General features: G+C 39.5%; 1 pseudogene; it reads left to right on the forward strand.

Annotated features, from left to right (window-relative positions):
- Nucleotides 1-25,288, forward strand: part of LOC118563214 — a 45,522-nt pseudogene extending 20,234 nt beyond the window's left edge.
- The last annotated feature ends 1,204 nt before the right edge of the window (nucleotides 25,289-26,492 follow it).

A 26,492-nucleotide genomic window follows, 5' to 3' on the forward strand; every position in this document is an offset into this window, starting at 1 on the left:
AAAGTGTATAATCTTTAGAGAGAGGACTGGATGTTATTGACAGCAACTACTCATCTGATGTTCTCCTCCAGGAAGCTATGACAGCTAAAAACAGAAACACTGGATTGGGTGTAACCTCTACAAGGAGAAAGACAGGGAAAGTTAAATAGAAGCAATAACTGCAGATCATGCATCATTGGAGAGTAGTAGGAGAAAGTAGCAGAGTGAGTAAAGGTAGTTGGTATGTCGTCCAGCAGCCTAAGCCTTTAGCTGCACATCTAAGGAAGTAGTTTAGAATAATCTAAGCCACTTTAATTATAAGCTTTATCATAAGAAGGTTTTAGGCCTAATCTTAAAAGTTGACGCTGCGTCTACCTCACTGACTACTGTCGGTCTCTGGAGAGGAGGCTGATAACTTGAAGATGTGACTCCCATTCCACTTTTAGACTCTAAAGCCTGTTGTACACTGAAAGTCTCATCATCAGAACTGAAATTAAGCCGATTTTTGATGAAATGTAAAGCCCGCGTAAATAACATCCTGTTCATGATTACGAAAGTTCAAAAGAAGAACATGAACTTCCTTTTTAAATAAGAAATTCGAGACTGCACAGAAATGTCAAAATCCTCTGTAGGCTACTACCTTCAGGCTGTGACAGATTTCTTTCATGAGCACTAAGTGTTAATCTAAGTGGGTAATGCTGTTTGTCTTGTGGTAATAAACACAGCTAAATGCATAAAAGGCTTATGGGACAATTAATTTACATTCTGTTTTTTTTTTCTTCTTAATTTTTTGCTTTTCTAAATGTTAGAAGTGAATATATGGACTGGGCCCATTGGGACTAATGAAACCCTCCACCTCTGACCACCACTGACCTGTGTTTATGAATACAGCAGCTAATGGTTTTATACATGCTTTTAAGAGAGAGATTCAATTAACTCCAGGAACCAATATAAAAATACCATGTTTATAAACCTCTTTAGATCCTGTTGATCAGGTTGAAAATGGCAATTGTGAATGCATTTTTATATGAGCAGCTTTCACATTTTCTGAACTAAAAAATGGGAAAATGAGCTATTGTTCGCTTTGCTGTGCTCCCTTTCAGCTCCACTCTAAGCAAACGTCAAATCTACTTCCACTATGTTGACAATTACCAACTATATCTACCTGCTCAAAATAAACGCTACATCCTCGCAAAAAATACTTTACTGGGTTCTCCCAGTTATCTCAATCAGTTAAAAGCATTTGTTATACTTTCCGAACCATCTGACCTACACTTTCCCTCCATATCACAGATCTTCCACCCTTGAACACTTTTAAGAAACTCTCTTGCAACAAACCTTGTGGTATTTTTTTTTTTTTAGGAAAAATTTCCATTTGATGACGACAAGCTGTTGGAGCCTTTTTTTTTTTTTTTTTTTTTTTTTACAGCGTTACTTGTCAATTTCAAGTCCTTTCCTTTATTCTCAGACTGAATTGTGCAATAAATTTCTCCTTGCCAGTCTTTGTTCTCTTTTATGCAGCCGGATCAAAGCAAGACCATTTGAAACCAATATTGGCTGTCTGTGCAGCTCTGGCTCTAAAGGAGCATCTTTCCAGCTGGGATTTTGCAAGTTGTTAAAAGCTAGATTGAAAATCAGTGTCATGATGGCAGATGTTACCCTAAACGCACCGTTCCAACAATAAAACACAATGGTGGCAGCACCATGCTGCGGAGTAGCTTTGCTGTGAACAGAGTCAGGGAAGCTGGACAGTTGATGGGAAGGTCGATGGAGCTAAATCCAGGGCTATCCTGGAAGAAAACCTGGTGGAGGCTGCAAAAGATTTTAAACTGGAGGCTGACCTTTCAATGCCATTTAAGGCTTAACTGATTTATTCCTTTCATTGAATTAGGTAGCAGATTTTTATCTCTTAGATCGCCCGATTGTGCACACTGCAAGGAGATGTCTAAGGTCAGGGGACGGAAAATGCTTTTGGATGGACACAGGAGGAATTTCTTTCCTTCTCTTTCTGCACCTAAACTGTACATCAGCATGCAATTTCATATTCAGACCTTAACAAAAACTTGGAAAATATTTTCCTTTCAGCCTTTTCTGTGCTTTGTGTATATTTTTCATTATGTTTTGTTTCTTATGCGTATTCTTTGACTGTGCTAATTTCCATTTGCAGCTAAAGTTTTCTGTTATGCTACACTGACTTGAGCTGTTTTGCGTTTCTTTTGGAGACCACAAAAGCATTTGTTTTCCTGTTTGGTCCACTTACCGGTTTAAACTGGGCAGACATTAACTAAACTTAAAGTCCCTTAAATGAGGGACTCATTTAAGGGACTTTAACTAAACTGAGCTTCTACACTAAAAAGTACAGTAGTTCACTTTATGTTAACGCTTCATTTCAAGTTAACAAGTAAAAGGGTGCTAGTTGGGTTAGAAACAAGTAATTGTATTATGTTTAATAGAAAATAAATCAGTTTAAACTGACAAGTTTTTTTGTGTTGACTTTAAAGGAAATGTTAACATAAAATGAACACCTGCCCTGGTTCACCTTTTTCAGTGTAGTTTGATCGAAGTGCCTGGTTTTAGTTTTATCACAAATGATTTGATCTGCACTTAACTCCACCAAAAAGTGACTCAAGCGAAGCAGTTTTGTTTTTCTCAGTTTTGTGGCCAATTGTTGAAAACTATTGTTCTCAGTTTTGGAGGTTTTGGAGACGGGCCCGTCGTTGTCACTTGCATCCTATTTTTTTTAAATATCTCAGCTTTGAAACACTTTGTGGCTTGGAGATTATTTTCCTCCAGCGCTGACCATCACCTTTTGATACAAGAAGCAATTGAAGTAATTAGTGTTGCATGTCTTAAACTGACACAATTTTAATAGGAATCAAAAAAAGCTGTAGTGCTACCTACTTTCAAAATATATAGCCTATTAAACCCTTATATATCATGTAAAATCTCAACTCAATAAAATTACATCGATTAAATACAATTATTTCTATTTTTTGCATATTTTGAAAATATTAGGCAATAAGATTGTAATGTAATATGTAATAATGTAATGTAATATGTAATATCATCTTTATTGTCATTGAAACATACATTGAAACCTTGGAGTCTTGCCGCCCACAAGCTAAATCCAGTCCGTCAGATGTCCTCAACCATCCTGCATGAAAATTGGCAATCAAACATGCATAAAGTGTCAGTTCTGCACAATAATTAAAATATGCTGCTTTTGCTTGGGGGAAAAAAGAAACATTCAACAGGCAAAGTCTTTTGTGTCCTATGTAAACACCCTTGTACATATCTGCTTTGCATGCTGTAAGGAGGCTTGTAAGCTGCGCTGGTAAACAACGAAGATGCAGGTTATTCTAAGAGGTTTTAGCTCATGCTAAAGGAGAAAAATTAACACAGAAAGTAAAGTTAGACCCCTTTATTTAGTGTGAATTCAGTTGCAAAAATAAGTCAAACTTGTTCTCGTGATCTAAATCTTGAATCTAAATGATCTAAAACTGTGAAGTACAAGATTTTGCTCATTTTTGACAACAAAGATACTTGGAGTGCACTTTATTGGTGTTCATTCTTTCATATATATTTTATTATTGTACAACTTTGGTGGTGTTTGCGCATATGGCATAACGTTTGGACAGAATGTTGTTTTTTTTTTTTTTTTTTAACTAAAAGTGAGAGGGGTAATAAATACCTTCAATGTACCACAGTGGGGAAATTTGGGCGAGACGGTGGCTAAAAATCATAGACGGAGTTACACACAAGATTAGTAATGAATAAGAAGCTAATTCAAATATTGGCTCCCATTTTACACTGCCATTTAATTTTATTTTTTCCATTTTCCTTTTGTTGAAATCCCTCCAAAAAGTCATGTTTTGTTTTTGTTTTCCGTGAATAGTCTATATCTACCCATACAAATTTACGGGAATGTTTTAATTCCTTTTTTTCAATATAACATTTTTAAATTGGTCAGAATTGACGTTGCTGCCAGTTTCTTGCTCTCCCAGGCTCAAATAACACTCTCCAATGTATTGGATGCAAGGAAAATATTTAAACCTTTTTTAATTTTTTGTAAATTCTGTCGATTTCTATATTATAAAGTTTTATAAATGACAATCTTTGCACAAACTTCTTTGTGACCAATGGTTTAATACCTTCAATTGATGGCCAAATAAACACAAACTTGGGACCTCACTATTACTACTATAGCATTGTTACTTGATGAGCTAGATACTTTCAACAATACCCATATATTTTTATGTCCATGGCTTTATTGGCTTTCCTAGGGAATTGCTGGCTTGGCCCTCATTTAGTTTCCATTATCGCCCTCTCCAGGCCTTTTTGCTACCAGATACACTCCCAAACATCTTTATCAGTCTTTGTAAAGCGAGGGAAAGGTAAAGTAGCCTTCTTTCAGACACTGTTCAGCAACAGGTGGGGGAGGGGGGCAGCTCTGCATTGCTCCATGCTCCATACAGCTGACTTTAAGTCTGATCACTCTGGCACTTTCCTTGACCTTTCATTAGAAGAACTTTAAACTGCCCAGATGTTATTAAGGAAACATTTTTTAAAGATTTTTTTTTTAACACTTTTTAAGACGTTTCAAAGTCCTGGTAAACCTGCTGTCAGTGGACCTGCACAGTCAGTCAACAAGTGTCGGTTGCCATCGTTGACACACACATTGGATGCATCATGCTGAGGTGTGCCCACGCCCCAAACAGGTAGCGCGCTTCAGCTGTGGGTGGTTTAATCAGAAATTTAGAGGCCGAACAAGGTACGCTGCAAAATTCACTAAGAGAGGGCAATATATAAAAGTGGGCGGGGCATGATTTCAAACCGTTCAAGGTGGCCTGAGTGGGCCCTTTTGCTTGTTGTGCTTCTGGTAAGGTGAGAATGTGGATTTGGTGGGAAGGTTGTTCTGCCTCGAAGCAAAAGGGGCAGAAACTGCTTTTAAAATCTCAGTGTGAGCTAAACCCTGGCACTGTGGAGAGGAGGTGGATCTAAATGGGAGTGACTGAATCAACAACACCAGACCTCTCCATCTTTCTGTGGTGTTCCGTCTCAATTCTGAAGAAACGGGGAACGGGATTTTTATTTAAACGCGGCGTGTCGAGGCCTGAACGCTGATCGCGGTGATGCATCCGTCAGCGGCACGTATCCTGGTCCTCATCCAAGATGGAGGAATTTCCCGGCTGTCCTCCCCGTCCATGAGAAACTGTCGGCCTGCTGTTATCCTGCCGGCTCGTTGCACAGATCTTTTTATTTGGTGGTCGGCTCTGATTGGCCGTCGATACCGTCAGTCAGAGGAAAAAAAAACAAAAAAAAAAACGAGGTGGCTCGCGTCGCCTCGACTGTAGGGCTCAGCCTGGTTGCTAGGAAACAGAGCAAAGACCCCCTCGCCAGGTCACCAGGCCCGTCTTTGCGTTGTTTGCGTGTTTGAGTACATGTGCAGCTGCGCGACTGAGTGACAGAACAGATTTATAACCAAAAGGCTTTAAAGTGGAATCGCAGTTTTACACTCTGTTCTGCTGCTCCAGCTCTTTCTGACATGCTGCAGAAACACAAGTGAGTCTCCACCCCCTCATGTCGCCTCAAACCCAGCTGTGCCCGCATCCCTTCACTCGCTCTGTGTCACACGCACACACACACACACACACACACACACACACACATTGTCAGCCCCATGCCTCTAAGGACCCTCATTGGAAATGATGCATTCCCTTACCCTCCTTTACAGCCCTACATGTCAGATAAAATATATAGTGTAATGCCTACACTTGCCCAAACCTGTTTTAATTTAAATCCACAAATCATCTCTGGGCGCAGTGACAGCGTAGACGCTCTGTTTGAGCCAAAAGTCCTGGACTTCTTCCAGGTTCAGTTTTTTTATTTTATTTTTTTATTACAATTGGACAGTGCACATTAGTGAGCATGGGTACATCCTAAAAATGTACCAGATTTGACCTTGCAGGCTAATTTTTACCCACAGTCCCCAGGCAGGCAGATGACATAATGTCAGAGATAATAATAAAATGTGCAAACAAATGGACAGACATGTACAAACTTCAGTATTTAGATTTAATTGGTAAAGCTCTTTTAGTTTCATTTAACACAGAGTGATACGTTTCAAGCATGCATTTCTGCTTTGTCTTGTTGAATATGACAAGTTACAGTTGACAGACACAGTTAATGAAACCCCCCACAAAAAATCTGTTTTTCAGAAAATGTAAATATTACATTAGCTCAATAAATGGGGCTATTTAATTTATAAATGTCAGCCTTTTGAAGATTGTGCCCATGCACTGTACAGTACACGCTGTCCGAACTTGGTCTGTGCTCCTTTTGCATGAATCATTGCATCAATGCGGCGTGGCATGGAGGCAGCCAGCCTGTGGCACAGCTGAGCCCAGGTTGCTTTAAGGCGATACCATGCTCATTAAAGCAGGTATTTTTACCTTTTGGCAGTGTGGCCAGGTGCCAGGTCCTTCTGGAGAATCAAATCAGCATCGATCTTAAAGCTTGTCAGCAGAAGAAACCACGAAGTGCCTGTAATGTCCTGGTAGACGACTCTGCTGCATTTGAACTTGATAAAACACAGTTGATACCAGCAGATGATAGTTCCCCAAAATCACTTTCAGGTTTTTGGAGACTTCGATGTTGAAACCCTTTGCAACCTCTTTAAATACCTCAGACTCGTAAGCTGCTACAGTCGTCTTTCTGAAGGCCTCAGACATGTCTCTTTCGGGACTAACAGTTTTTTTTCTCTTTAATATCTGATTCAAGATTGGCCTGACACGAGGGGTGTCACAGTTGTAGTCCAGATCCTAGATTCATCTACCCTTTAAAGGGTAAATCACCCCCAAATCAGCTTTTTTGTGTTAATAAACTGTTAACGTGGTTGTCTTATAGTGCTGTCTATATATCCTGGTCATTATTTTGACAAATTACTGCATGTTGAAATCCTGCTTTTGTGTCTAATACCGTTAGCGAGTGAGATTGGGCTCTGGTACGGGTGTGAGCTACACTTGAAGCTCTGACTCCAGCCACAGCAAAATGCCTTATGAATCTCCCTCAAACTCTTAAACTATTCTTTACAATCCTCGCAGGGCATGGCTCCCTTTTAATCTCTACACTTTCTGCTTTCACGTAGGTTTCCATCTAAAGCAGCTCTCTGATAGACGTTTTTCCCCTCCACTCAACCGTTACTTTCCTCAGATACAGCTTTCTGTGGACCCCCAGGTTCCCCAGTAAAGGATAAATAGGCTTCCGTAGATGTTTTCTAGTCTTTTCTAGGCTGCTCAAAGCTTTTACACTTATGAGTCACATTCGCTTATCTGCACTGTCTATTGCTCACACATTCACACACTGATATGATTTGGTAGACCACTTGGGTTTAGCGTATTGCTCAAGAACACTCGAACAAGAAGTTCGGAAATTTGAATTGAACTCACAGTCTACTCTTCTCACAAAGCTGTAGCTGTCAGCAGCCTTTTCTATGATCGTGTAGGCCATGACATTGCTATGAATCATTTTTTTGCATATTAAAATAGTATTTATTGTTGTTTATGTAGTGTTCAAATTATCTATTAAATTACTGCAAATGCATGAACCATTAATCAAGGCTCAAGGTAGATTGATCTTTTTGGTCAATTTTGTTGGAATGTTGTTGTTTTATGTAATTATTATTCTTTATTTATTACTATTTATTATTATTATAGAAATATGTGACACTATGTCGCAGTAATACTGGTAATGGTAATTTCGGTTTTAGTTTAGTTTTATCTTTTTTTTAATACCTAAATACTATGACACTGTGGCACTGTTGCTCAGGGTTCTCAGGTGTCTCATTTTCATATCGGCCCATGACTGTTTTGCACATCACATTTGGACATCTGGTGAAAAAAATAAAAAATAAAAATAAAACAAGGATAGAGCCTTGTGGTATCCCTAGAGGGTTATCAAGGTATGAAGATTTAAATCCACCAACCAAATGACATATTTTTATGTTTTGTTGTTATGACTGATTCCAAGTGGTACCATCTTAAGAATTTGTGTCAATTTGTATAAAATGAAAGTGATCACTGACATGCTTAGTCTCTTGTCTCGGGCATTCGTCTCTTTCTTCTCTTGGCCCAGCTTCTTGTGTCTTTTTCTTTCTTTCTTTCTTTCTTTCTTTCTTTCTTTCTTTCTTTCTTTCTTTCTTTCTTTCCCTCTACAACCGTTAAAAACATATTTGCCTTTTGCACACCTTCCCATAAGTAGAGTCCAACCAGCCTGCTAGTCAAATTACCCCCCCCCCCCCCCCCCCCCCCCCCCCCGCCTTGGTGCTTTCTTGACTGTGGTATCTGAGTTGAATTCACCTAGTGTGACACCTTCTCACACCTACACTAATAAGCACAAACAAACACAAACATGAGCTCTCTGTTGGTTAACTCCATGAATGCTGTGGAAAGTGTCTGCCGTTGCCACGGTGCCTCATTAAACCTTAACGAGGAGCTGAATAATTAAGAATAAAGCTGAGCAATGTCACCCTGAGTATTTTTAGGAACCGGCCTTTGTTTCGGGATGTAAGCATCTTTATGATAGATGTCTAATAGTTGTGAAGCAGTCAAGTCCTAATGCCATTGCAAGTGACGGTGAGGTGGATGTGGTTTAAATCAGCTCTGTGTAATGTTGTTGGATTGGATTCCAGCTGTTATACGAGGCTCGAGCACACTGATGCGACTCTAGAGACGACTGGATGTCACCGATCCGTCCTATTTGACTCTCCTGGGGTTTCACGATTGGTGATCGTCTCATCTTTGTTTGTAGGGCTGTAGTTTATCTACATCTGACCCGGAGTGGAACAGACCCATGCATCTGTTTCTAATGCTTTTACTGCCGTTTACTGCTGCCTGGTCTTAATGTTTCACTGATGCTTGAACCAGTAAATGCACTGCTCAAACATGAGTGTTTCACCGTTTAGACACACTATTAGTATGCAGTCATTTCAATAATTAAATAACAATTTATCTTACATGCTTTCTGTTGATCTCTTCATATAAAGTCATCTGGAAAAAAGAACAATGCTAATATGTTGGTCTAATCTCGTATTTTTTATGTAATCTGAATACAGTCTTTTAACTTTTAAATAACCAACAAACATCTCATTTGTTTTTTCTTCTCTTAAACAAAATATCTAAGCAAGAAAGTTGTTTTCTAGATGAGGAAAAAGTTAGTACACCCTTCCCCTAATGGCTGGCGTTACCACCCTCCGGCTGAAATGACTTCAGTGAGACGTTTCGGTCTCTGACATCAGTCTGAGGAAAAGGTTTCTCCCCTCCTCACCTTCAGCTGTGAGACCTTTGAGGCCTTTCCCTGCAAGCAGGGCCTGTTTCAAGTCACCCCACAGCTCCTCAGTGACATTAAAACCCAGGGATTTCCATATCCTTGGTCGACTTCACTGGTATGATGCGCCTCTCTCTTCCCTTTATTGATATCTACAACGCCCGCCTCACCTGCAAAGCTCTGCAGATTGCCGGTGACCCCCGTCCACCCATCTCTCAGCCACTCAGAGAGGACGCTGGTTAAAGAACAGCTTCATTCATCAGGCTGTGGAGGAAGCTTAACTCGCCCCCGCCCCCGTTCTAGCCTATGCACAAACAAACTCTGGACCTTCATCCACCTGCCTCCCTCTCAGCTAATAGGATCAACAGTAGGATCAACTAATAGGATCCTGTCATCTTCAGGGGTCTCCGGTGTTCTCTGTATGAATTAACTGCGCCATACGAGCACCGGGACCTAAAAACTTAAGCAAGTCCTGGACCCTTACCAGCCACTTTTTCATCCGTTCATTCTAATCATATATTCATTCATCCTCATTGCATTGTGTTACCTTGGTCTATTTTATTGCTTCTGTGTTACTTGTTTGTGTTTTAGATGTTGGTTCTTGTTGCTGCACGTTTCACCGTGTGGATCAGGATCTTAATTTGGGTTCAAATCTGTCTTACGTAGCAAGTAGATAGTAAAGTTGATTTTGGTGATTTCTGAACCATGACACCTCCACCTCTATACTTCACAGTTGACATGGGGCTCCTGTCCAGGAAGGCTGTATTTGGTCAATGCCAAAGATTACCTCTGTAATGGCGTCCAAATATTGCAGCTGTTAGACTCATCTGTCTAAATAACGTTATTCTAGAAGAGCGGCTCTTTCTTTGTCTTCTGTCTAGAAAACGTCAATCTGGACTAAATGGTTTTTCTTAGAGAGGAAAGATGATTTTCTTGGACATGAAAGTTAAACCTGTACAGTGTCTGTTCCGTGGAGCCACCCACTTTCGTATCAACAGTAGCAAGAGTCTGCTGTCAGTCCTAAATTAATATTTTCGGGTTTTCGAGGAGCATCTTGTGATCTGCTTTCTTTGTGAACTTGCACGGATGGCCAGATCAGTGCATTCTAGCAGCTGTTTTCAATGTACTTTTCCCTTTTTTCTTGGAGGGGAACTGCTGATTTCTAATTCTTCTGCAACCTCTTTAAATCCCACATAGGGGTGCGTTGCTATGAAAACTTAGGCTAATATTGACATACAGTGTCATTGGTGTTATAGACGATAACCGGTTTTTACCGATATTACATATATACTCCCTTTTTACACCTTGAAAAGAACAACCACACAACTGACCTTGCTTCTCTGCTTCAGTTAAACCTCCCACAATGCATCACTATCACAGTCACATGACCAAACAAATACCACATGGCCAATACTGATATTAATGCCGATATATTGTGGATATCTCTAAGGATCCCACCATGACTTTTACTCCCTCTGCAGCATTCAGGAGCATAACCAGCTGAATGTGAGGTTTAAAGAGGGCAAACCGACTCCAAAATACTGAAATGAAACTTTCGCTTTGTGATTTTTATCCATTTTAAATGTGCAGGTGTCCTAATTTAATCTTTACCCGGATCCTTTTGTCACATTTTCCAGAAAAAATTATAAAAAAAAAAAAAAGTGTTTATAAGGACGTGCGGATGTTTCTTTGTCGTTGTATTGCTACACACAGCAATTTTCTTACTGCAATTACTAGAACGTTTCAGTAGTGTTGAAATTGTTATTAAAGAGCCACATGTGCAAATATGTTAGAAAAACATACATACTGTCCTGTTTTATTTATTTATGGTTTGATGTTATTATGTAGTCCACACAGGATGTTTGTTATCAAATACAGGACTGCACCAGATGAGTCGGCTCGGATAATTATTTATTTCCTTTCAGTTAGCGCACCAAAGCACAGCTAGCTCCAGTATTGAGCATTCCTTTCGAGCTCAAGAATCAATACTCACAATAGTCACAATTTCCATATTCCAATTTAAAAGAAGAAAAATCAGACGTTTTTCATCAGCAACATCTTAAAAAAAAAAAAAAAAATCTGACCTGGCTGCAGTGCATAGAAATGTGATGATAGCTGCTTATTTGCACTTCTGTCAGTTTGCATCTCATTAAATCTGGCCACACATTGTACCGTGCAACGTACAGTATTTAAATTAATAAACTGTAGAGAAATACATTATCAGCCGGTGTTAGTAGCTAAACTAGACATTGAAGGGATCCCACCAGTTGTTCGACATGTACATGGAACATTTTTATCTAAGTTTCACGTCTTTTAACGTTCGAGGGAACATTGCTTACAGAAATTAGATTTTGCCACAAATAACAAATATTATATCCACAATTCACTATCTGTTGTCATGCAACAAGCAGCAGAGCTTCTTCCGGTGGGTGGCCAGGCTCCGCCTTACAGATAAGGCGAGGAGCTCCGTTATCCTGGGGGAGCTCAAAGTAGAGCCGCTACTGCTTCTCCACACCGAAAGGAGTCCGTTGAGGTGGCTTGGACATCTGATCAGGATGTCACCCTGGGCGCCTCCCTTTGGAGGTTTTCCGGGCGTGTCCCACTGAGAGGAGACCCTGGTGCTGACCCAGGATGAGCTGGAAGATATTGCAAAGGGTGGGGATGTCTGGGTTTCCCTCCTGGACCTGTTGCCCCAGTGATCTGATCTAGGATAAGTGGAAGAATATGGGTTCATCAACAAATCTTATTCTTAGACGGAGGACATACTTTTTGTTACCTTCAAACTTGCCAGAACAGAACTTTACAAAAATTATGACATGAATCGGTCTTAAACAGTCATAAAATAAGTTATGTTTAATTTCTTCACAGATGTTTCACTCAGAGTGCCTTACTTTACTATGTTCTTGTTAAGGCAATAATATGCAGTATACAATTTTAAAACATTGTCTACATTGCCAATTAGTCAGTGTTGCAAAAAGCAGAATGAGACTATCTGCTGCATTTTATGCTTTAGTTTTGAAAAAAATACCTAAAATATTTTGTGGATAAATGACTGAAGCTCTAGATCTGTCACTCTTTAGCTAACGTTCAACATTTTGATTTTTCCTTCTGGTACGGATCCGTTTTAAACGCCTCTCATCAGGGCCAAACTCGGACGTTTTGAGCACTGCAGCACTTGTAGGAAAATGTCTTTGGTTGGACAAACATGTCTGTGTTGACAGTATGAGCAGTGTTTGTTTCAGTCACTCGCCTCACCGACTGAGCAGGGGGAAAAAAACACCAGATTCAAAGCTTTCTACTGTTGAAGCTACTAATGTGGGAAGTTTCCTGTCTCGGCTTTAATGTCACTGGGGGTAATTATGATGCCAAGGCTGATATGGCTCCATTTGCAGTAATTTATACTAAAGCCATAAGGGTATTTACAGAGAAAACACTTAAAGAGCATTTTATCTAAATTGAACCTCTGAGATTATAGTTGCTTGTTGTGCTAAGACTTGTGTCACATAAATTCCCGTCTTGTTTGATTCTGTGTTTCAGTTTTCGTGGCCATTTTTGGCAGTGTGATGAAGCCGGAGTTAATATTTGTATTTTCCCCCCCCCCTCTTCCTCTTTAGTGTGCTGTTTTGTGGTCCATAAGCGCTGTCATGAGTTTGTCACTTTTTCCTGTCCGGGGGCCGACAAAGGACCTGCGTCTGACGTAAGTAATGAAAGTTTACAGACACACCCGCTCCGCGTAAATGTTTATTTCTTCGTCCTTTAATTGTGGTCAGGATCTGTGAAAATGGGTCACGCTTGTGGCCATACAGGAAGTCATTGTTGATGCAAAAATAAAACGCTGAAAACTGGAGGGATAGAGAAAAAACCTGTTCCAGGCTATTTTTATTTTATGCTCCTTACAAAATATACAGTATTATTGGAAAAGATTCGCCCTCCTTGGTAATTTTCATATTCGGTCATGTTACAACAACAATTGTTAAAGTAGTTTATTAGTATTTTGTGTGATGCATCAACACAAATTTTGCATAATTGTGAAGTAAGGGGAAAAAACATGGTGCCTTGGTTTCAAGTTTCCTTCAAATACAAAACATGAAAGTTCGAAATTGTATTCAACCTATTTTGCTCTGATACTCTTAAAATATTAAAATCCAGTAAAATCTAAGTAATAACTCTGGAGGAGCTGCAGAGATGCACAGCTCAGGTGGGTGGAAGGAGGAAAGCAATGAGGAATCCCATCAGTGGGTTACCTTAAGTCAGGGGTGTCAAACTCATTTTGGTTTAGGGGCCGCATTCAGCTTAATCTGATCTCAAGAGGGCCACACGAGTAAACTCATTGCAAGATTAAATAGAACTAATAAATGTGGACTTGTTGTTGATTTTTATATTAACTTAATTTCACTTTTACACAATATATTATGAATAACCTCAGCGTTTTTAAGAAAAGTATGTGCAATTTCAACAATACTTTTACTCAGTTAAACATTTACTTGTGCATTATGCATAAGAACTGATCACAGTGATTATACAATGTTGAAAAACATATATTCAAATTTTTTGGAACTTAAAAACACTGTCCTGCATGACAAAATACATCAAACACATAAAAATTAAGAAATGATTTAAATTTTTCCACACCTGAAGCTTAATCTGCTAATTAAAACACAGCGCCCCTCGTGGACAATATAGGAACTGCATGTTTTCAATTAAACAAAGTACATGTTTTTTTCAATAATTGTTTTATCATTCTCTTCCTTTTATCTTGTCCACTTGTGAAAGCCAAATCTGATGAGCTCTTTGTGGCATCTTATTGCCACATTGCCAGACAGGACACAGGGAAAAAAAAAAGATAATGCATTTAGCCACGGGGCCGGACTAAATTGTTCGGCGGGCCGGATCCGGCCCGCGGGCCGTATGTTTGACACCCCTGCCTTAAGTCATGTTGGAGGCACAGCAGATGTGGATTTAACACGATTAGAACACAAACTGAACGTTTTGTCTTATGTTTTACATGCAATGTGTTGTGGAAGCGTAACCTCGCACATCACCAATCGTCACTGTGTAAACTGGTGGTGGCAGCTTCACCTGTGGGGTTGCTGGTCGTGGATGATGGACAGATTATTTTTTAGAGTCACTAAAAGACTTGAAACTGGGGTGGAGTTTCACCTTCCAGCAGGACAAAAGGAAAACAAATAGACCGCCAGACCTACAACACAATGGTTAAATCAGGGGTGTCCGATCCTCCAGAACTGGTAGATGTGCATGTGGTCCAGCAGAGCCGATCCATTAAGCTGAATTACCTCCTCAGTATGTCTTAAAGCTCACTTAGGCCTAGGAATGAAGCTTCAGATTTATTCAGGTGTGTCAAACCATAGAAAACTCTTACACATGCAGGATGTCAACCCTTGAGCAACAACTAGGTGCTGCTGGTTTGGTTAAAACATCTTAATGTGTTAGTTTGGTCCAATCAAAGTGCAGAACTAAACCCGACTGGGAGTCTGCAGCAGGAATTGAGACTTGAGTTTGAGCTATGTTGCAAGGAAGAAAAGGGCAAAAAATCAGAGATGGTTCTACAAAGAAAGGCTAAATGCAAATGCACCGCACATTTTTTTAGATTTATTTTGTGTAAAAAAAAAATGTGCAAACCATCTATCCTTTTCCTCAAAATTCACAATTATGCATTATGTGGTGTTGGTCTATCACACAAAATCCCAACAAAATTATTTCAATGAAGTTATGTACATGTTTTGAGCAGCATTCACGTTGTTTTGTCTCTAATGTGCTGCTGGGTGAGCACTCTTGCACACATGTATTAAGTTGTGGACTTTGGCCTCTGTTGACTTGCAAGGTCCAAATCCTATTAAGAAATGTCCATAAAGCGGAAATGTGCTGCCTGGCTGCTTGGGGTAATGACCCAGTGTGCTTCTCTCACATTGTCCTTTTTACTCGGCATGCATTTTTGCAGTCATATGCTGATGTTTATGAATCTCTAACTGTGTTCACCAACTGTGTTCCACTTCAGTAATCTCCAATCAAAACGTTGATTCACCTAAATCTTAAGAGTCCCTTTCATCCATTGTCAATTTTTCCGTTGTTTTTCTTTTTACTTTTTTCTCAGCAGTCTTGCATCAGCATGCAACATCAAACATGATTCTTCAGAAAACCTGCCTGTAAAGATGATTTTTTTTTTCCCGTGTTAAATTAGCCTGCAGGGATTCCCAACAACAAGTGTTTCCATGGAAGGAACGACGAGCCACAACAGCTTCTACTACCAGCTACTTTTTTATATTTTAACGGCTGAACGGGAGCCAGTTCTCAGGATTTTCTTCTTGTTTGTTTTTAATTAGTTACATAATAGGAAGCTCAGAGCGGCGGCAGTGTGGAAATAAATTATTTTGCCCTCACATATTGATATGCCGTAGCATTCCTCTGCATTTATACTCTGAACCTTGTTTTTTTTTTTTTAAACAAATCCACAAACTCACAAAAAAAATGCTTAGTTGAACTCTCTTCCAAGCCAGAAAATAAAACGGTTTTCTGGTAAAGTGTGGTGACTCAGCTCTATAAAAAATAGCGCTCAGAGCAAATTAATGACTTCATAATTTTTATGCTTCTAGAGTTCTAACAGATATGCTAATGAGCCTTGTTGTTGTTTTTAACACTTTCTTTTCTCCTTCGTGTTTCTCCAGGATCCTCGTAGTAAACACAAATTTAAGGTCCACTCCTACTCCAGTCCCACCTTTTGTGACCACTGTGGCTCCCTCCTGTATGGGCTGATACACCAGGGCATGAAATGCGACCGTAAGTATACAAAGTATTTGGATATGCTTGTGTGCTTAGCCTGAATATAGAGAGCTGTGTTTGTGGAGGCCACAAAGTGAGTTTGAACCACACAGATCCTCCTCTGGGATGTTCTCCATTTTTTGCAACTGTTTTGGTCCCTCTGTTTGCTTTATTTCTGCTCTGGATACACGACGCAGCCACACAGATCAGGTCCAGCAGATGGGAGAAATTAGCCCCTATCAGGGTGCAGTTGTTCTTTCGTCAGCCACCAACGCAATAGATGCAGTTTAAGGAGACAGAGAAAAATGCTTTCCTGTTTTCTTTTTTAAACTCCTTAAACCACCTTAAAGCCATGGTGGCTTGTTTTTACCATTAATGCCCGTTGATGCGTATTCTACACATACCTAGGATAGCATTTAAAGTATTTGCCACCAGCTAGTTGTCAGACTCATCTCCAATTATACTTTCTTTCACTAGTTTTTGTATTAAATAACTGGATTTATATTAATTTGCAACAATCTCTACCTAATTTAACACAAAGCAAAAACACAAATAATAGTTTTTTGTGTTATTGGAAAATAATTTCAGGTAGTAAGTGGTTTAGCACATTTTTCTAGAGATGAAAATCATTAAAGTTAAAAGGTATTTCAAATTGTAATATTACATGGTGTCTGTGTTTGTACTCTACACCCGTGCTGTAATTACGTCCTGGTTATTTTATAGAACTAATTAGAAAATAATGTTTGGTATCTGTGTTTGGATATTGCAACTTTCTCAACACACAACCCTTCTTCTCCAGCAACTAAACATGTCTCTCTTCTCCTCCTACACTAAAATTACTAGTTGCTTTTAACAGACAATATTTTCTTCACAATCTGCAAACAGCTCTGCTCTTTGAGAACACCAAGCTTTTTACTCAAGCTTCAGTTTGTGTTAATATTAATAAATATCTGCTGACATTCCCCTAACAGTATGCTTTATGTCCTTTTTAAATACGGGCTAACTGTTCCAAAGTAGAGACACTTATTTGCTTGGTAGAGCTGTTTAAGGAGCAGAGCTACTTTATGTTCTTTCAGAAATGGGAGCACGCGCAAATGCGGGTTTATACGCATTTAGCACCCGCAAACACATTTCTTCATGAATCTTGACTCTGTATTACATCAAATAAACCTCTTAGGGAAAATGACCAATTCCTGTAAATTTGTCGAATGACACACATGATCTGTTTAGGTCACCTCTGGTTGTGATTTAAGCGTCTGGACATCAGTCTTCCATCCGTCGACAGCTGGGTCTCCTGAATTTCCCACGATCAAACTTGGTTGAAATAAGTTCAGACATCAGCTCTTACCTGAGCTACACAACAATATACAATCACAATTATCGACATGTGTGCAATTGCAACCTCAAAGGACTGCTTAGGTGCAATAGGTGGTACGCTGTAATATTTCAATAGCCACGCTCTGCATCTCAGTGATTAACTTGGTTGGTTGGATGGATTTCACTCGCAGTTGAGCCCGAACATCTTGAATTTATCTCACTGAGATGCTTAAGCCAAGGGAGAGCGCCGGGAATATGATGATAACAGAATAAACGGAAAGGAAATGTGGCTGAAATGTAAATGACAATGTTACATTCAACAATGAAATGGCATGGGCAGGCTTACACACAAATTTGATCAGATTTCATCTGTTTAATCAGATGTTGTAATCATTAAATTGCATTTATATGACCTTCCTGCATGTGCAGTTCTTTTTAATTTCCAGCTCTCTGTCTTGGTGCTTAACACTTGCTGTCAGTAATTGTATTTTTAATAACGTAGACGGTGGATCAAAAATTATGCTGGCAGCTTTCCTGCCATGATTTAAATCAAATGCATCATTTCTAGGAATTCACATGCTCATGGTGAGGTTTTTATATTTGCTCGGCGTAGCCAATTTATCAGCGATACAAAAAGGAGCTGTGTTTCTGCAGAGCTCGGTTTAACTATGACCATTATTAATATTTCCTCATTGCACCCATTGAATGCACACAATGTGTGATGGACTTTGACTCAAGCGGCTATATTACACCATAGCAGCTTCTTTTACATAATTTACTAACAGGTCTAGTGTAATATGGGTCTATAAAAACGTACAGTATCCAGATAGAAAACCTGGGTACATTCACCTTTGCTTGAAAGGCGTTACTACAAGAACAGAATCTTTAGACCACTTATTTGGGCTGAACTACGGATCTTCTGGGCTGGAGAGGACCATTTTGAACTTTGCTGATTTGCTTGTCAAGTTACATAACCAAAATTGGACCATATTCAAGCTTAGATCACAGGTGCATCTCAATAAATTAGAACAGCACTGAAAGGTTATTTCAATTATTCAGCTCAAAAAGTGAGACTTGCACAGACTCATCACACGCAGGGTGATATTTCAATTTTATTTATTGCTGTTAATTTAGCTTATAATGGCTAATGAAAACCAAAACTTCAGTTGATCAGATAATTAGACAACATAAGACCAATTAAAAAAAAAGATTTTAATATGTGAATGTTATCTTGTGGCCTACACGATAGTGAAAAAGACCGTCCACAAACGAGGAAATGTCGGTGCTTCAAGAGCCATCACACACAAACTTTTCCAGGACATGACTTACAACTCTCACTCTCACATTATTGGTGTTCAGCTACACCTGAAGGGAGAGACAACTGGAAAGCTGCCATCAAAGCAAGTTTGTCTTCCTGAACAGCTCAGCGGAGCCGCAGGCTGATCTCCTGCATGCCACGCCACAAGGATAAAGTTGAAATAAAACTGGGCGCAGACCCAGGAATGAGTGTCTCAACAGAATGTGAACCTTTTTATTGAAAACCTGTCTACCGATCTTTGTAACATTCTGATGTTTTCATTACTTGAGTCATATTCATCAGAAATAAGCCTATGAAATAGATATTTCAGCAAGAAATCTGTAGACAAGTTTCGCTTTTTTATTTATTATGAATTAACTTTTTGATGACATGTGAATTCTCTTGTTAACTCTAACTATAAAAGAGTGTTCTCTAAGTTATTTGTAAATCACCGTATTACCCTGGACAACTCCACAATCGTCGCTTTAAACGCCGTGATAGTATAACCCTGTTTGCTGCAGACCAGGGAACAGCCGACATGTCCGTTTTACAGCAGCGCTCACAACTCCAGTACATCTTATTGGCAGAAACTGGCTGCTGCGTATGCTCTTAATACCATTATTAAGCCCTAAGAAGGAATATAGCAGATTAATCTGGCCTCCTCTGAGATTTCCTTTGCTTAGGTTTAAGACATCCTGAGGACCAACCCGTTTTCTAATGCACATTATAATGCTTTGAGATATAAAATCTTAGAAAATGAAAGTTATTTTCTCGTTTATATAAGTGCTAAATGTCTAAATTCTAAAAATGCTAAATGCACAGAGTATAAGGACATGTATGGCATGTTTTTCCCCCCTTGGTTCGTTTTGCTGTGTGGGAGCAGACGCCAGGTTGCATGAATGAATGGTATGTTTTGTCTCTGTTGGAGATGTGAGATAAAAACCTAACACAAGAACCAACAGCAGCAGATTAACATCTCTGCAGAGCAGCTCCAGCATCCACTGATTGCAGATTGGAGCTCAATGATTGGCATCAGAGAGGTCTGCCATCTAGTGGACAGAGTGAGAATTGACGTTCTCCCTCTTTACGCGCGAGCCAAAAATAAAGTTGTTTTTTGCCAGTTTGTGATACTTAGTACCAAATGCTAAGAAATGTCTCGTTTTGAGAAAATAAGGTTGGTTTTGTTAGTTATAGCAATATGCAACTACAGGTTCTGTGCAAATATTTGTATGAATGTTAGAGTCCCCTTACAAACATTGCAATAAAGAGGAGCTAGAGGTGCAAGAAGATATTTTAGAGCAGGAGATGACTCCTCTAATGTCTCCTGCATCAAACTTAAACTCAAACAACATATTGTTTGAAACTCCTGTTGCATATTTTTCTTGACTATCACAGTTATGTTGTAGATGTCTCTCTGCTGTTAATTAGGGATGCACCATATTAGAAAATCTTGCAAGAGTGATGATACTGGACGAAATCAGTTGCAATGAATGCCGTTTTCACTTCTTTTCCTTCTTTCTCGTCTATGCTTCCATTTCTCTATGACCTTTAGTAAGATTCTTCCCAAATGAAAAAAAAAAAATCAGGACAGTTGCAAATATTTTTAGTGGATGTTCCTGCAACATCCTCCCACTGTTGGGTGGAGCAGGTTTAAGAGAAATTACCAAAATAAAAAATAAAAAACAAGCGGGGATAAAAGAGAAAGCACCCCCTCTCTAAAAAATATGGCAGCGTGGCCAAATTTAAAAATATTTACTGTAAGGACAAGACTTCTGAAGACTAGAAAAACCAAAGTAGAATTGTTTCGCAATAATACTCAGAAGAGGAAACATTAAAGAAGCACAAACGGCTCATATCAACAAGCACGGTGGTGGCGAGACGATGAGTTGCAACTTTCATTAATTGAGTGAACTTCCTTGAAGTAAGATAAATAGTCAAACTAGTCTCAGCTGAAGCTCGCCACAAACTGGGTCAACGACAGAACGATCATCTCAAACACAGTAGCAAATATACAGCTGAATGGGTGAAAATGGAAAGAATCAAGGGTCCAGTCAAAGTCCAGTATTCAGTTTGACTGAAATGCTGCAGTGGGATACTTACAAAAAAAACAATAGAAAATTAGAACTGTCTCGTCCAGGAGTGACGCAGAAAAACGTGTCCAAGGCTGGACTATTATAAATCTTTACTATCAGGAAGTCCACAAGATGCAGTTAGAAGCCGTCAGCTGACTATTGACTACTATTAGTTCTATTGTTGCACCGATACCGATACCAGTATCGGACGGGGCGCCGATCCAGCACTAAAATGGTGGTATCAGTATCGGTGAGTACCACCAAATGCACCGATACCATTTTGATGTTTGTATGTCGCTTAAACGCAGCCTTCTCTCTCCTGACTTGTATTATACTTGTTATATAAGTTCATGAAAGTTGCACTATTTTGGCATTTGAGAGCCAAAACTTAAAAGAGATTATTCAATTATTAATGTAATTTTACTGTCTTACTGTTGCACTACTATTATACATGTTATAATTTCACGAATGTTGCACTATTTTGGCCTTTGAGAGACAAAAGTTTATTCAGCTATTGTCACCCATTCCAGGTAGGCAATAAAAAGTTCTACTACCCTAAGTAGTATGCAGTTCTTCATATATACACACACACGTCAATTTCAAACAGATGGTATCGGTATGGTATCAGTATCGGCCAAATCTGCACAGCCAGGTATCGGGTATCGGTATCGGGGCCAAAAAATGGCATCGGCGCAACAGTAATTAGTTCTTAATATGACTTTGCTGGCTGAGATATTTTTGTGTTGTCCTTTTTCAATTTGGACTGTTTTCTTTATTCAGGAAGAAAGACACAGATTTCTTATACAAGAAGCTTTATTTGTGATTCTTTGTTTAGGTAAACTACACGCCATAAAATAAATCAGAACCAGCTCTCCAAAAGTTTCAAATGAAGGGAAGAAGTTATTTTTCAAGTGTAATAATAAAATACAGTAAACGTGATTTTTAGCCTTCACTGTCCTCATCTCCCTTTTAGTTATTTATGTCTGAACTTAGCCGCTCCAAGTCACAGCAGAGCTCTTATTTACAAGCTGAAAACTGTTGATTAGAAGGAAGTTTGATAGTTGTCTGTGTGTATTTGGTGTTTTCTCAGACTGTATGATGAACATCCACAAGCGATGTGTCGCCAACGTCCCGAGCCTGTGCGGAACGGATCACACGGAAAGGAGAGGACGCATCCAGATCTCCGCCCAGATCGACCAGAACATTCTCATCGTCACCAGTGAGTGCTCTCTGTCCGTTCATCTCTTCGTTTTTCGCTTTGAAAAACTCTCACACACACACGCGCGTGCATGCGCGCGCACCCTCCAAGCAAAGCGCTCCATCAGACTAAGACTGAAACTGGAAAGTCCATTTAGTCGTTCAATTATCCAACGATTGACCCACATCTCCAGCGTGATGTGCAGCCACGTGCCAGCTTCCGCTGCCAGACAGCTGTGGATTGATTATGGAAGAGAAACTAAACAGGTGTTTTAATGCTGTCAGATGCAGAGTTATTCGGGGCAGGCAGAGACGGGCGCCAACCTCCAGACTATTTATATTGCACCTTTCCTTTTTTCCTTTTAACTTATGTTTCTCTCCTGAATCCTTGTCAGTCAAAGAGGGAAAGAACCTGGTGCCCATGGACCCAAATGGCCTGTCAGACCCGTACGTTAAGCTCAAGTTTGATCCCGGACCCCAAGAGTGAGAGCAAGCAGAAGACGAAGACCGTCAAAGGGAACCTCAACCCCACTGAATGAAACGTTTTCTTGTGAGGACATCTCTTTTTTCCCTTCTCTGTGTTAATTTTCATATCAGCTTGTTTCTTTTCTATAAAAAAGAAAAAAGAAAAAGGTTGGCCTCATTTTCAGTCACGTAAGCACAAAACTCTCCTTTGAAACCAGGTCTGTCCTTATTCTTTAAGGTTTCTGGGTTACTGTGCCCTCCAACAACAGAAAGTCATTTAGTGTCAATTTCCCCACGCGGAAATAAAGAGAGAGCCACCCTCCTTTTTTTATTTAAATCTGTTTCTAAAGTGAAAGTCCTGCTTTCTGCTGACATCTCCTAGTAAACTCAAAGACACCGACAAGGACCGGCGTCTCTCAGTGGAGGTATGGGACTGGGACTTGACCAGCCGGAACGACTTCATGGGTTCGCTCTCCTTCGGCATCTCAGAGCTACAGAAGCAAGGAGTGGATGGATGGTGAGACGGAAGATTATATTCCAAAAGTATTCACACCCCTTTAACTTTTCCACGCTTTGTTACGGACCCACAGAAATCTGTACGTATTGGGATTTTGTGTGTTAGACCAACACAAAGTAAGGCGTGGGTGTGAAGCAGGATGACAAGTATACATGATTTACAGCAGAATATGTTTACAGATGAAAATTAACAAAACCGTGTGTGAATTTATAGCAAGCCCCTTTTAATCTGAAACCCCTAAATAAATTCCAGTGGAACCAGTTTCTTTTAGAATGACCCTGAATGTTAAATAGAGTCCAGCTGTGAGCTATTTAAACTCTCTATGAGCTCAGCTGTCCTGTTTGTTAGAGATCATTACAGAACAAATGGCATCATAAAGACCAGGGAGCACAGCACACAGGTGAGGAGAAGTTTATTGTGCATTTCCTGAGTACGACACAACTGTGAATCTACCTTATCTAAATGGTCTACCTAGACCAGGGGTCTGCAATCCGAGGCTCTGGAGACACAAGTGGCACTTCATAACTTTGATTAAAATACCAAAGAATAAACTAAAGTTGTTGAATACAGATAAAACACATGTAAATTTTCATGGAATTGAACTTCCATTAATTGCATAATGCTAAAAGTACCAATAAATGGAAAGTAGCTTTTTATTTAACATTATTTTCCACAAAATTAAGCCATCCCATGGAAGAAAATGGATCTATGCTCTTTGTGCCTTTTTAATTTAAAACCTAAAGATAGAAATAAAACGGTGGTTCAGTAAAAATGACAACTCATTTTCTATAGTAGATTTTCTTTAATTATAAGCTGTCTTTTGTTAAAAGGTAACATTCGTGGCTCTGAATAAGTTTTATTTGGCTGAATTCTGGGCAAAAACTGCTGTGTGGATGGTAAAGGTTGCAGACCCCTGACTTAAACTGACAGCCAACACAAGGAGAGGCTTGATCAGAGAAACAGCCAAGAAACCGATGAAAGCTCTGGAGGAGCTGCAGAGATCCACTGCTTAGGTGGAAGAATGTGTTGACAGGACAGTTGCTAGCTTTTCTCAAATATCTGCTTTTATTAGTGAAAGCAAATAAAAAAAAAGCTATTTTCTAGCAAAATGTTTACATAAAATCCCATAATCTAAATTGATGTTTGTGGTCATAAGGTGACAAAATGCGGAAAGGCTTCAAGAGTCTATTGCAACGCACTGTAATGTGGGATAAGATGGATACCAAAGGCAGGATGTAACACAGGTGTGAACATTGGACTTCAGGTTTAAGCTGCTGTCCCAGGAAGAAGGTGAATACTTCAGTGTTCCTGTCCAGCCGGACGGAGAAGACGGCGACGAGGGCATACGAAAACAGATGAACGTAAGTTTCACACGAATAGAAAATCACAATTTTGATTCTGCTCATTAGTTTCTAACTGGGCTTCCTTTCCATCGTTGGTTCTAACCTCCTGCAGAACACAAAAATAGGTCCCGGAAAGACCAAAGAGTCGTCCTCGGTTTACAAGTACGACAGCAACGGCAATCAGGACCGCGTCAAGATTGCAGATTTCAACTTTGTCATGGTTCTGGGAAAAGGCAGCTTTGGAAAGGTGAGACTTCTCTTCAATTTAATTTATATAGCGCCAATTCATGAAACATGTCAACTCAAGGGACTTCCCAAAGTCAAATTCAATCAGATTATACAGATTGGATCAGATTATATAGATTGGTCAAAAAAAGTTTCCTCTCTAAGGAAACCCAGCAGGTTGCATCAAGTCTTAACAAGCAGCATTCACTCCTCCTGAAAGAGCGTAGAGCCACAGGAAGAGTTGTCTGCATTGTTGATGGCTTTGCAGCAATCCCTCATACTGAGCAAGCATGAAGCGACAGTGGAAAGAAAAACTCCCTTGTCATGTAAAAGCAAAATCAAGTTTGATTAAAATCGTCTCCTCTTTAGGTGATGCTGGCAGAGAGGAAAGGTACAGATGAGCTGTATGCCATCAAAATCCTAAAGAAGGATGTGGTGATCCAAGATGACGACGTAGAGTGCACCATGGTGGAGAAAAGAGTTCTGGCTCTGGGTGGAAAACCACCATTCCTAACTCAGCTGCACTCATGTTTCCAAACCGCGGTAAAAAAGATTCTCTCCAATCATAATATTGACCGATGTTCCGTTGTTGTTTTTTTCTTGTTTAGATTTAATCTTCTCAGTTTTAGTTTTTGAGTTATCCATAAATTCCTAATTTCTTCTCCTTGATTCCCTTTAGGACCGGTTGTATTTTGTCATGGAATATATCAACGGAGGAGACCTCATGTACCAAATCCAACAGGTTGGCAAGTTCAAGGAGCCTCATGCTGTGTGAGTAACTATCATGCACGTGATTTTCCTTTGTGAAAAATTGGTCTTAGGGTCATGCTTGATGTTAAAGTTTAGTATTCTACCGCAGAAAGGCTTAGATTGTTATACGTACATGCATCATAGAGTTTTCGATAGGCAAACTCTCAGCCTGCGGGAGGTGGGCTGCTACAGAAGCACGGCTGGAGTCCAGATTGGGTTTCTTATTGTAAAGATTTAAAGATTTAAAGATTTAAAGATTTAAAAACAGCACCAAGCCTGTGCTACAATCGTGAACACGTCGGCCCTTGCTTCACTTTCACAATCAATTGAGTTTGAGCATTTTTGAACGCGGGTGTTCACACGGTGCTCATTCCAGGCCAGTTTGTTTGCAGTGAACAATTTGACTGGGATCCCTGTGGATTGTTAAACAGGGCATCCAGAAAGTCTATCCATCCATTTGTTTGTTCCTCCACCCACTTCTTCCAGCCCCTACAACCATCCAATATCTGAAACGTCCTCCAGCTTTTCTGCATCAAATATTTTTTCCTCTGGTACTTTGTGGCCCTTTGCTCTAGGACAAGCGAGATGGAAAGAAAGTATACTCCCTGTTAAGTCTCGACGTTTTAACATTATTCTGGCTTTTGTCTCGTGTGAAAAATTACCAAATATACCTCAATATTACAAACTCAAGCGGCACCTATCCAACATCACAATTATTCGACAAAGGGAACCAACATGGAAGCAGTTGTTAGCAAATTGGTACACAAAGAAAAATCCTAAGATACAAAAGATATAACTACAATGTATAATGGGAGGTATATTATTTTTTTTAAAAAATGACTAAGTTTTGTTCCTCTCTTATTTTTCATACTCATAGTATTTCCTTTTTCTCCGGCTCTGTTGGACTTTCAAACACAGAGCAAACATCTGTGGTGTTTCTTTCAGCGCTTTAAAATAATCTTATAGTTTCTAATTTGTTGCAACATTTATCTTGCAGTGAACTTTATCACAGAAAAGATACCATTACTGCAAGTTTACACTTCCTATCTAAAGATATAACCCGCCGAGTAGCGTTTGCCACAGTAAGAACCCTAATTCAGATAAGTATATACATTCCTAGAGGCTTTTTAACAACTGAACCCATCCGTTTTATGAAAAAAAGTGCTTTTTGTATTCTTTTACCTTAGTTATCTAAAAATCATTTCCAAAGGGCTTAGTGTGATACAAAT

The sequence above is a fragment of the Fundulus heteroclitus genome, chromosome 5 (genome assembly GCF_011125445.2).
Source record: "Fundulus heteroclitus isolate FHET01 chromosome 5, MU-UCD_Fhet_4.1, whole genome shotgun sequence".
NCBI lineage: Eukaryota > Metazoa > Chordata > Actinopteri > Cyprinodontiformes > Fundulidae > Fundulus > Fundulus heteroclitus.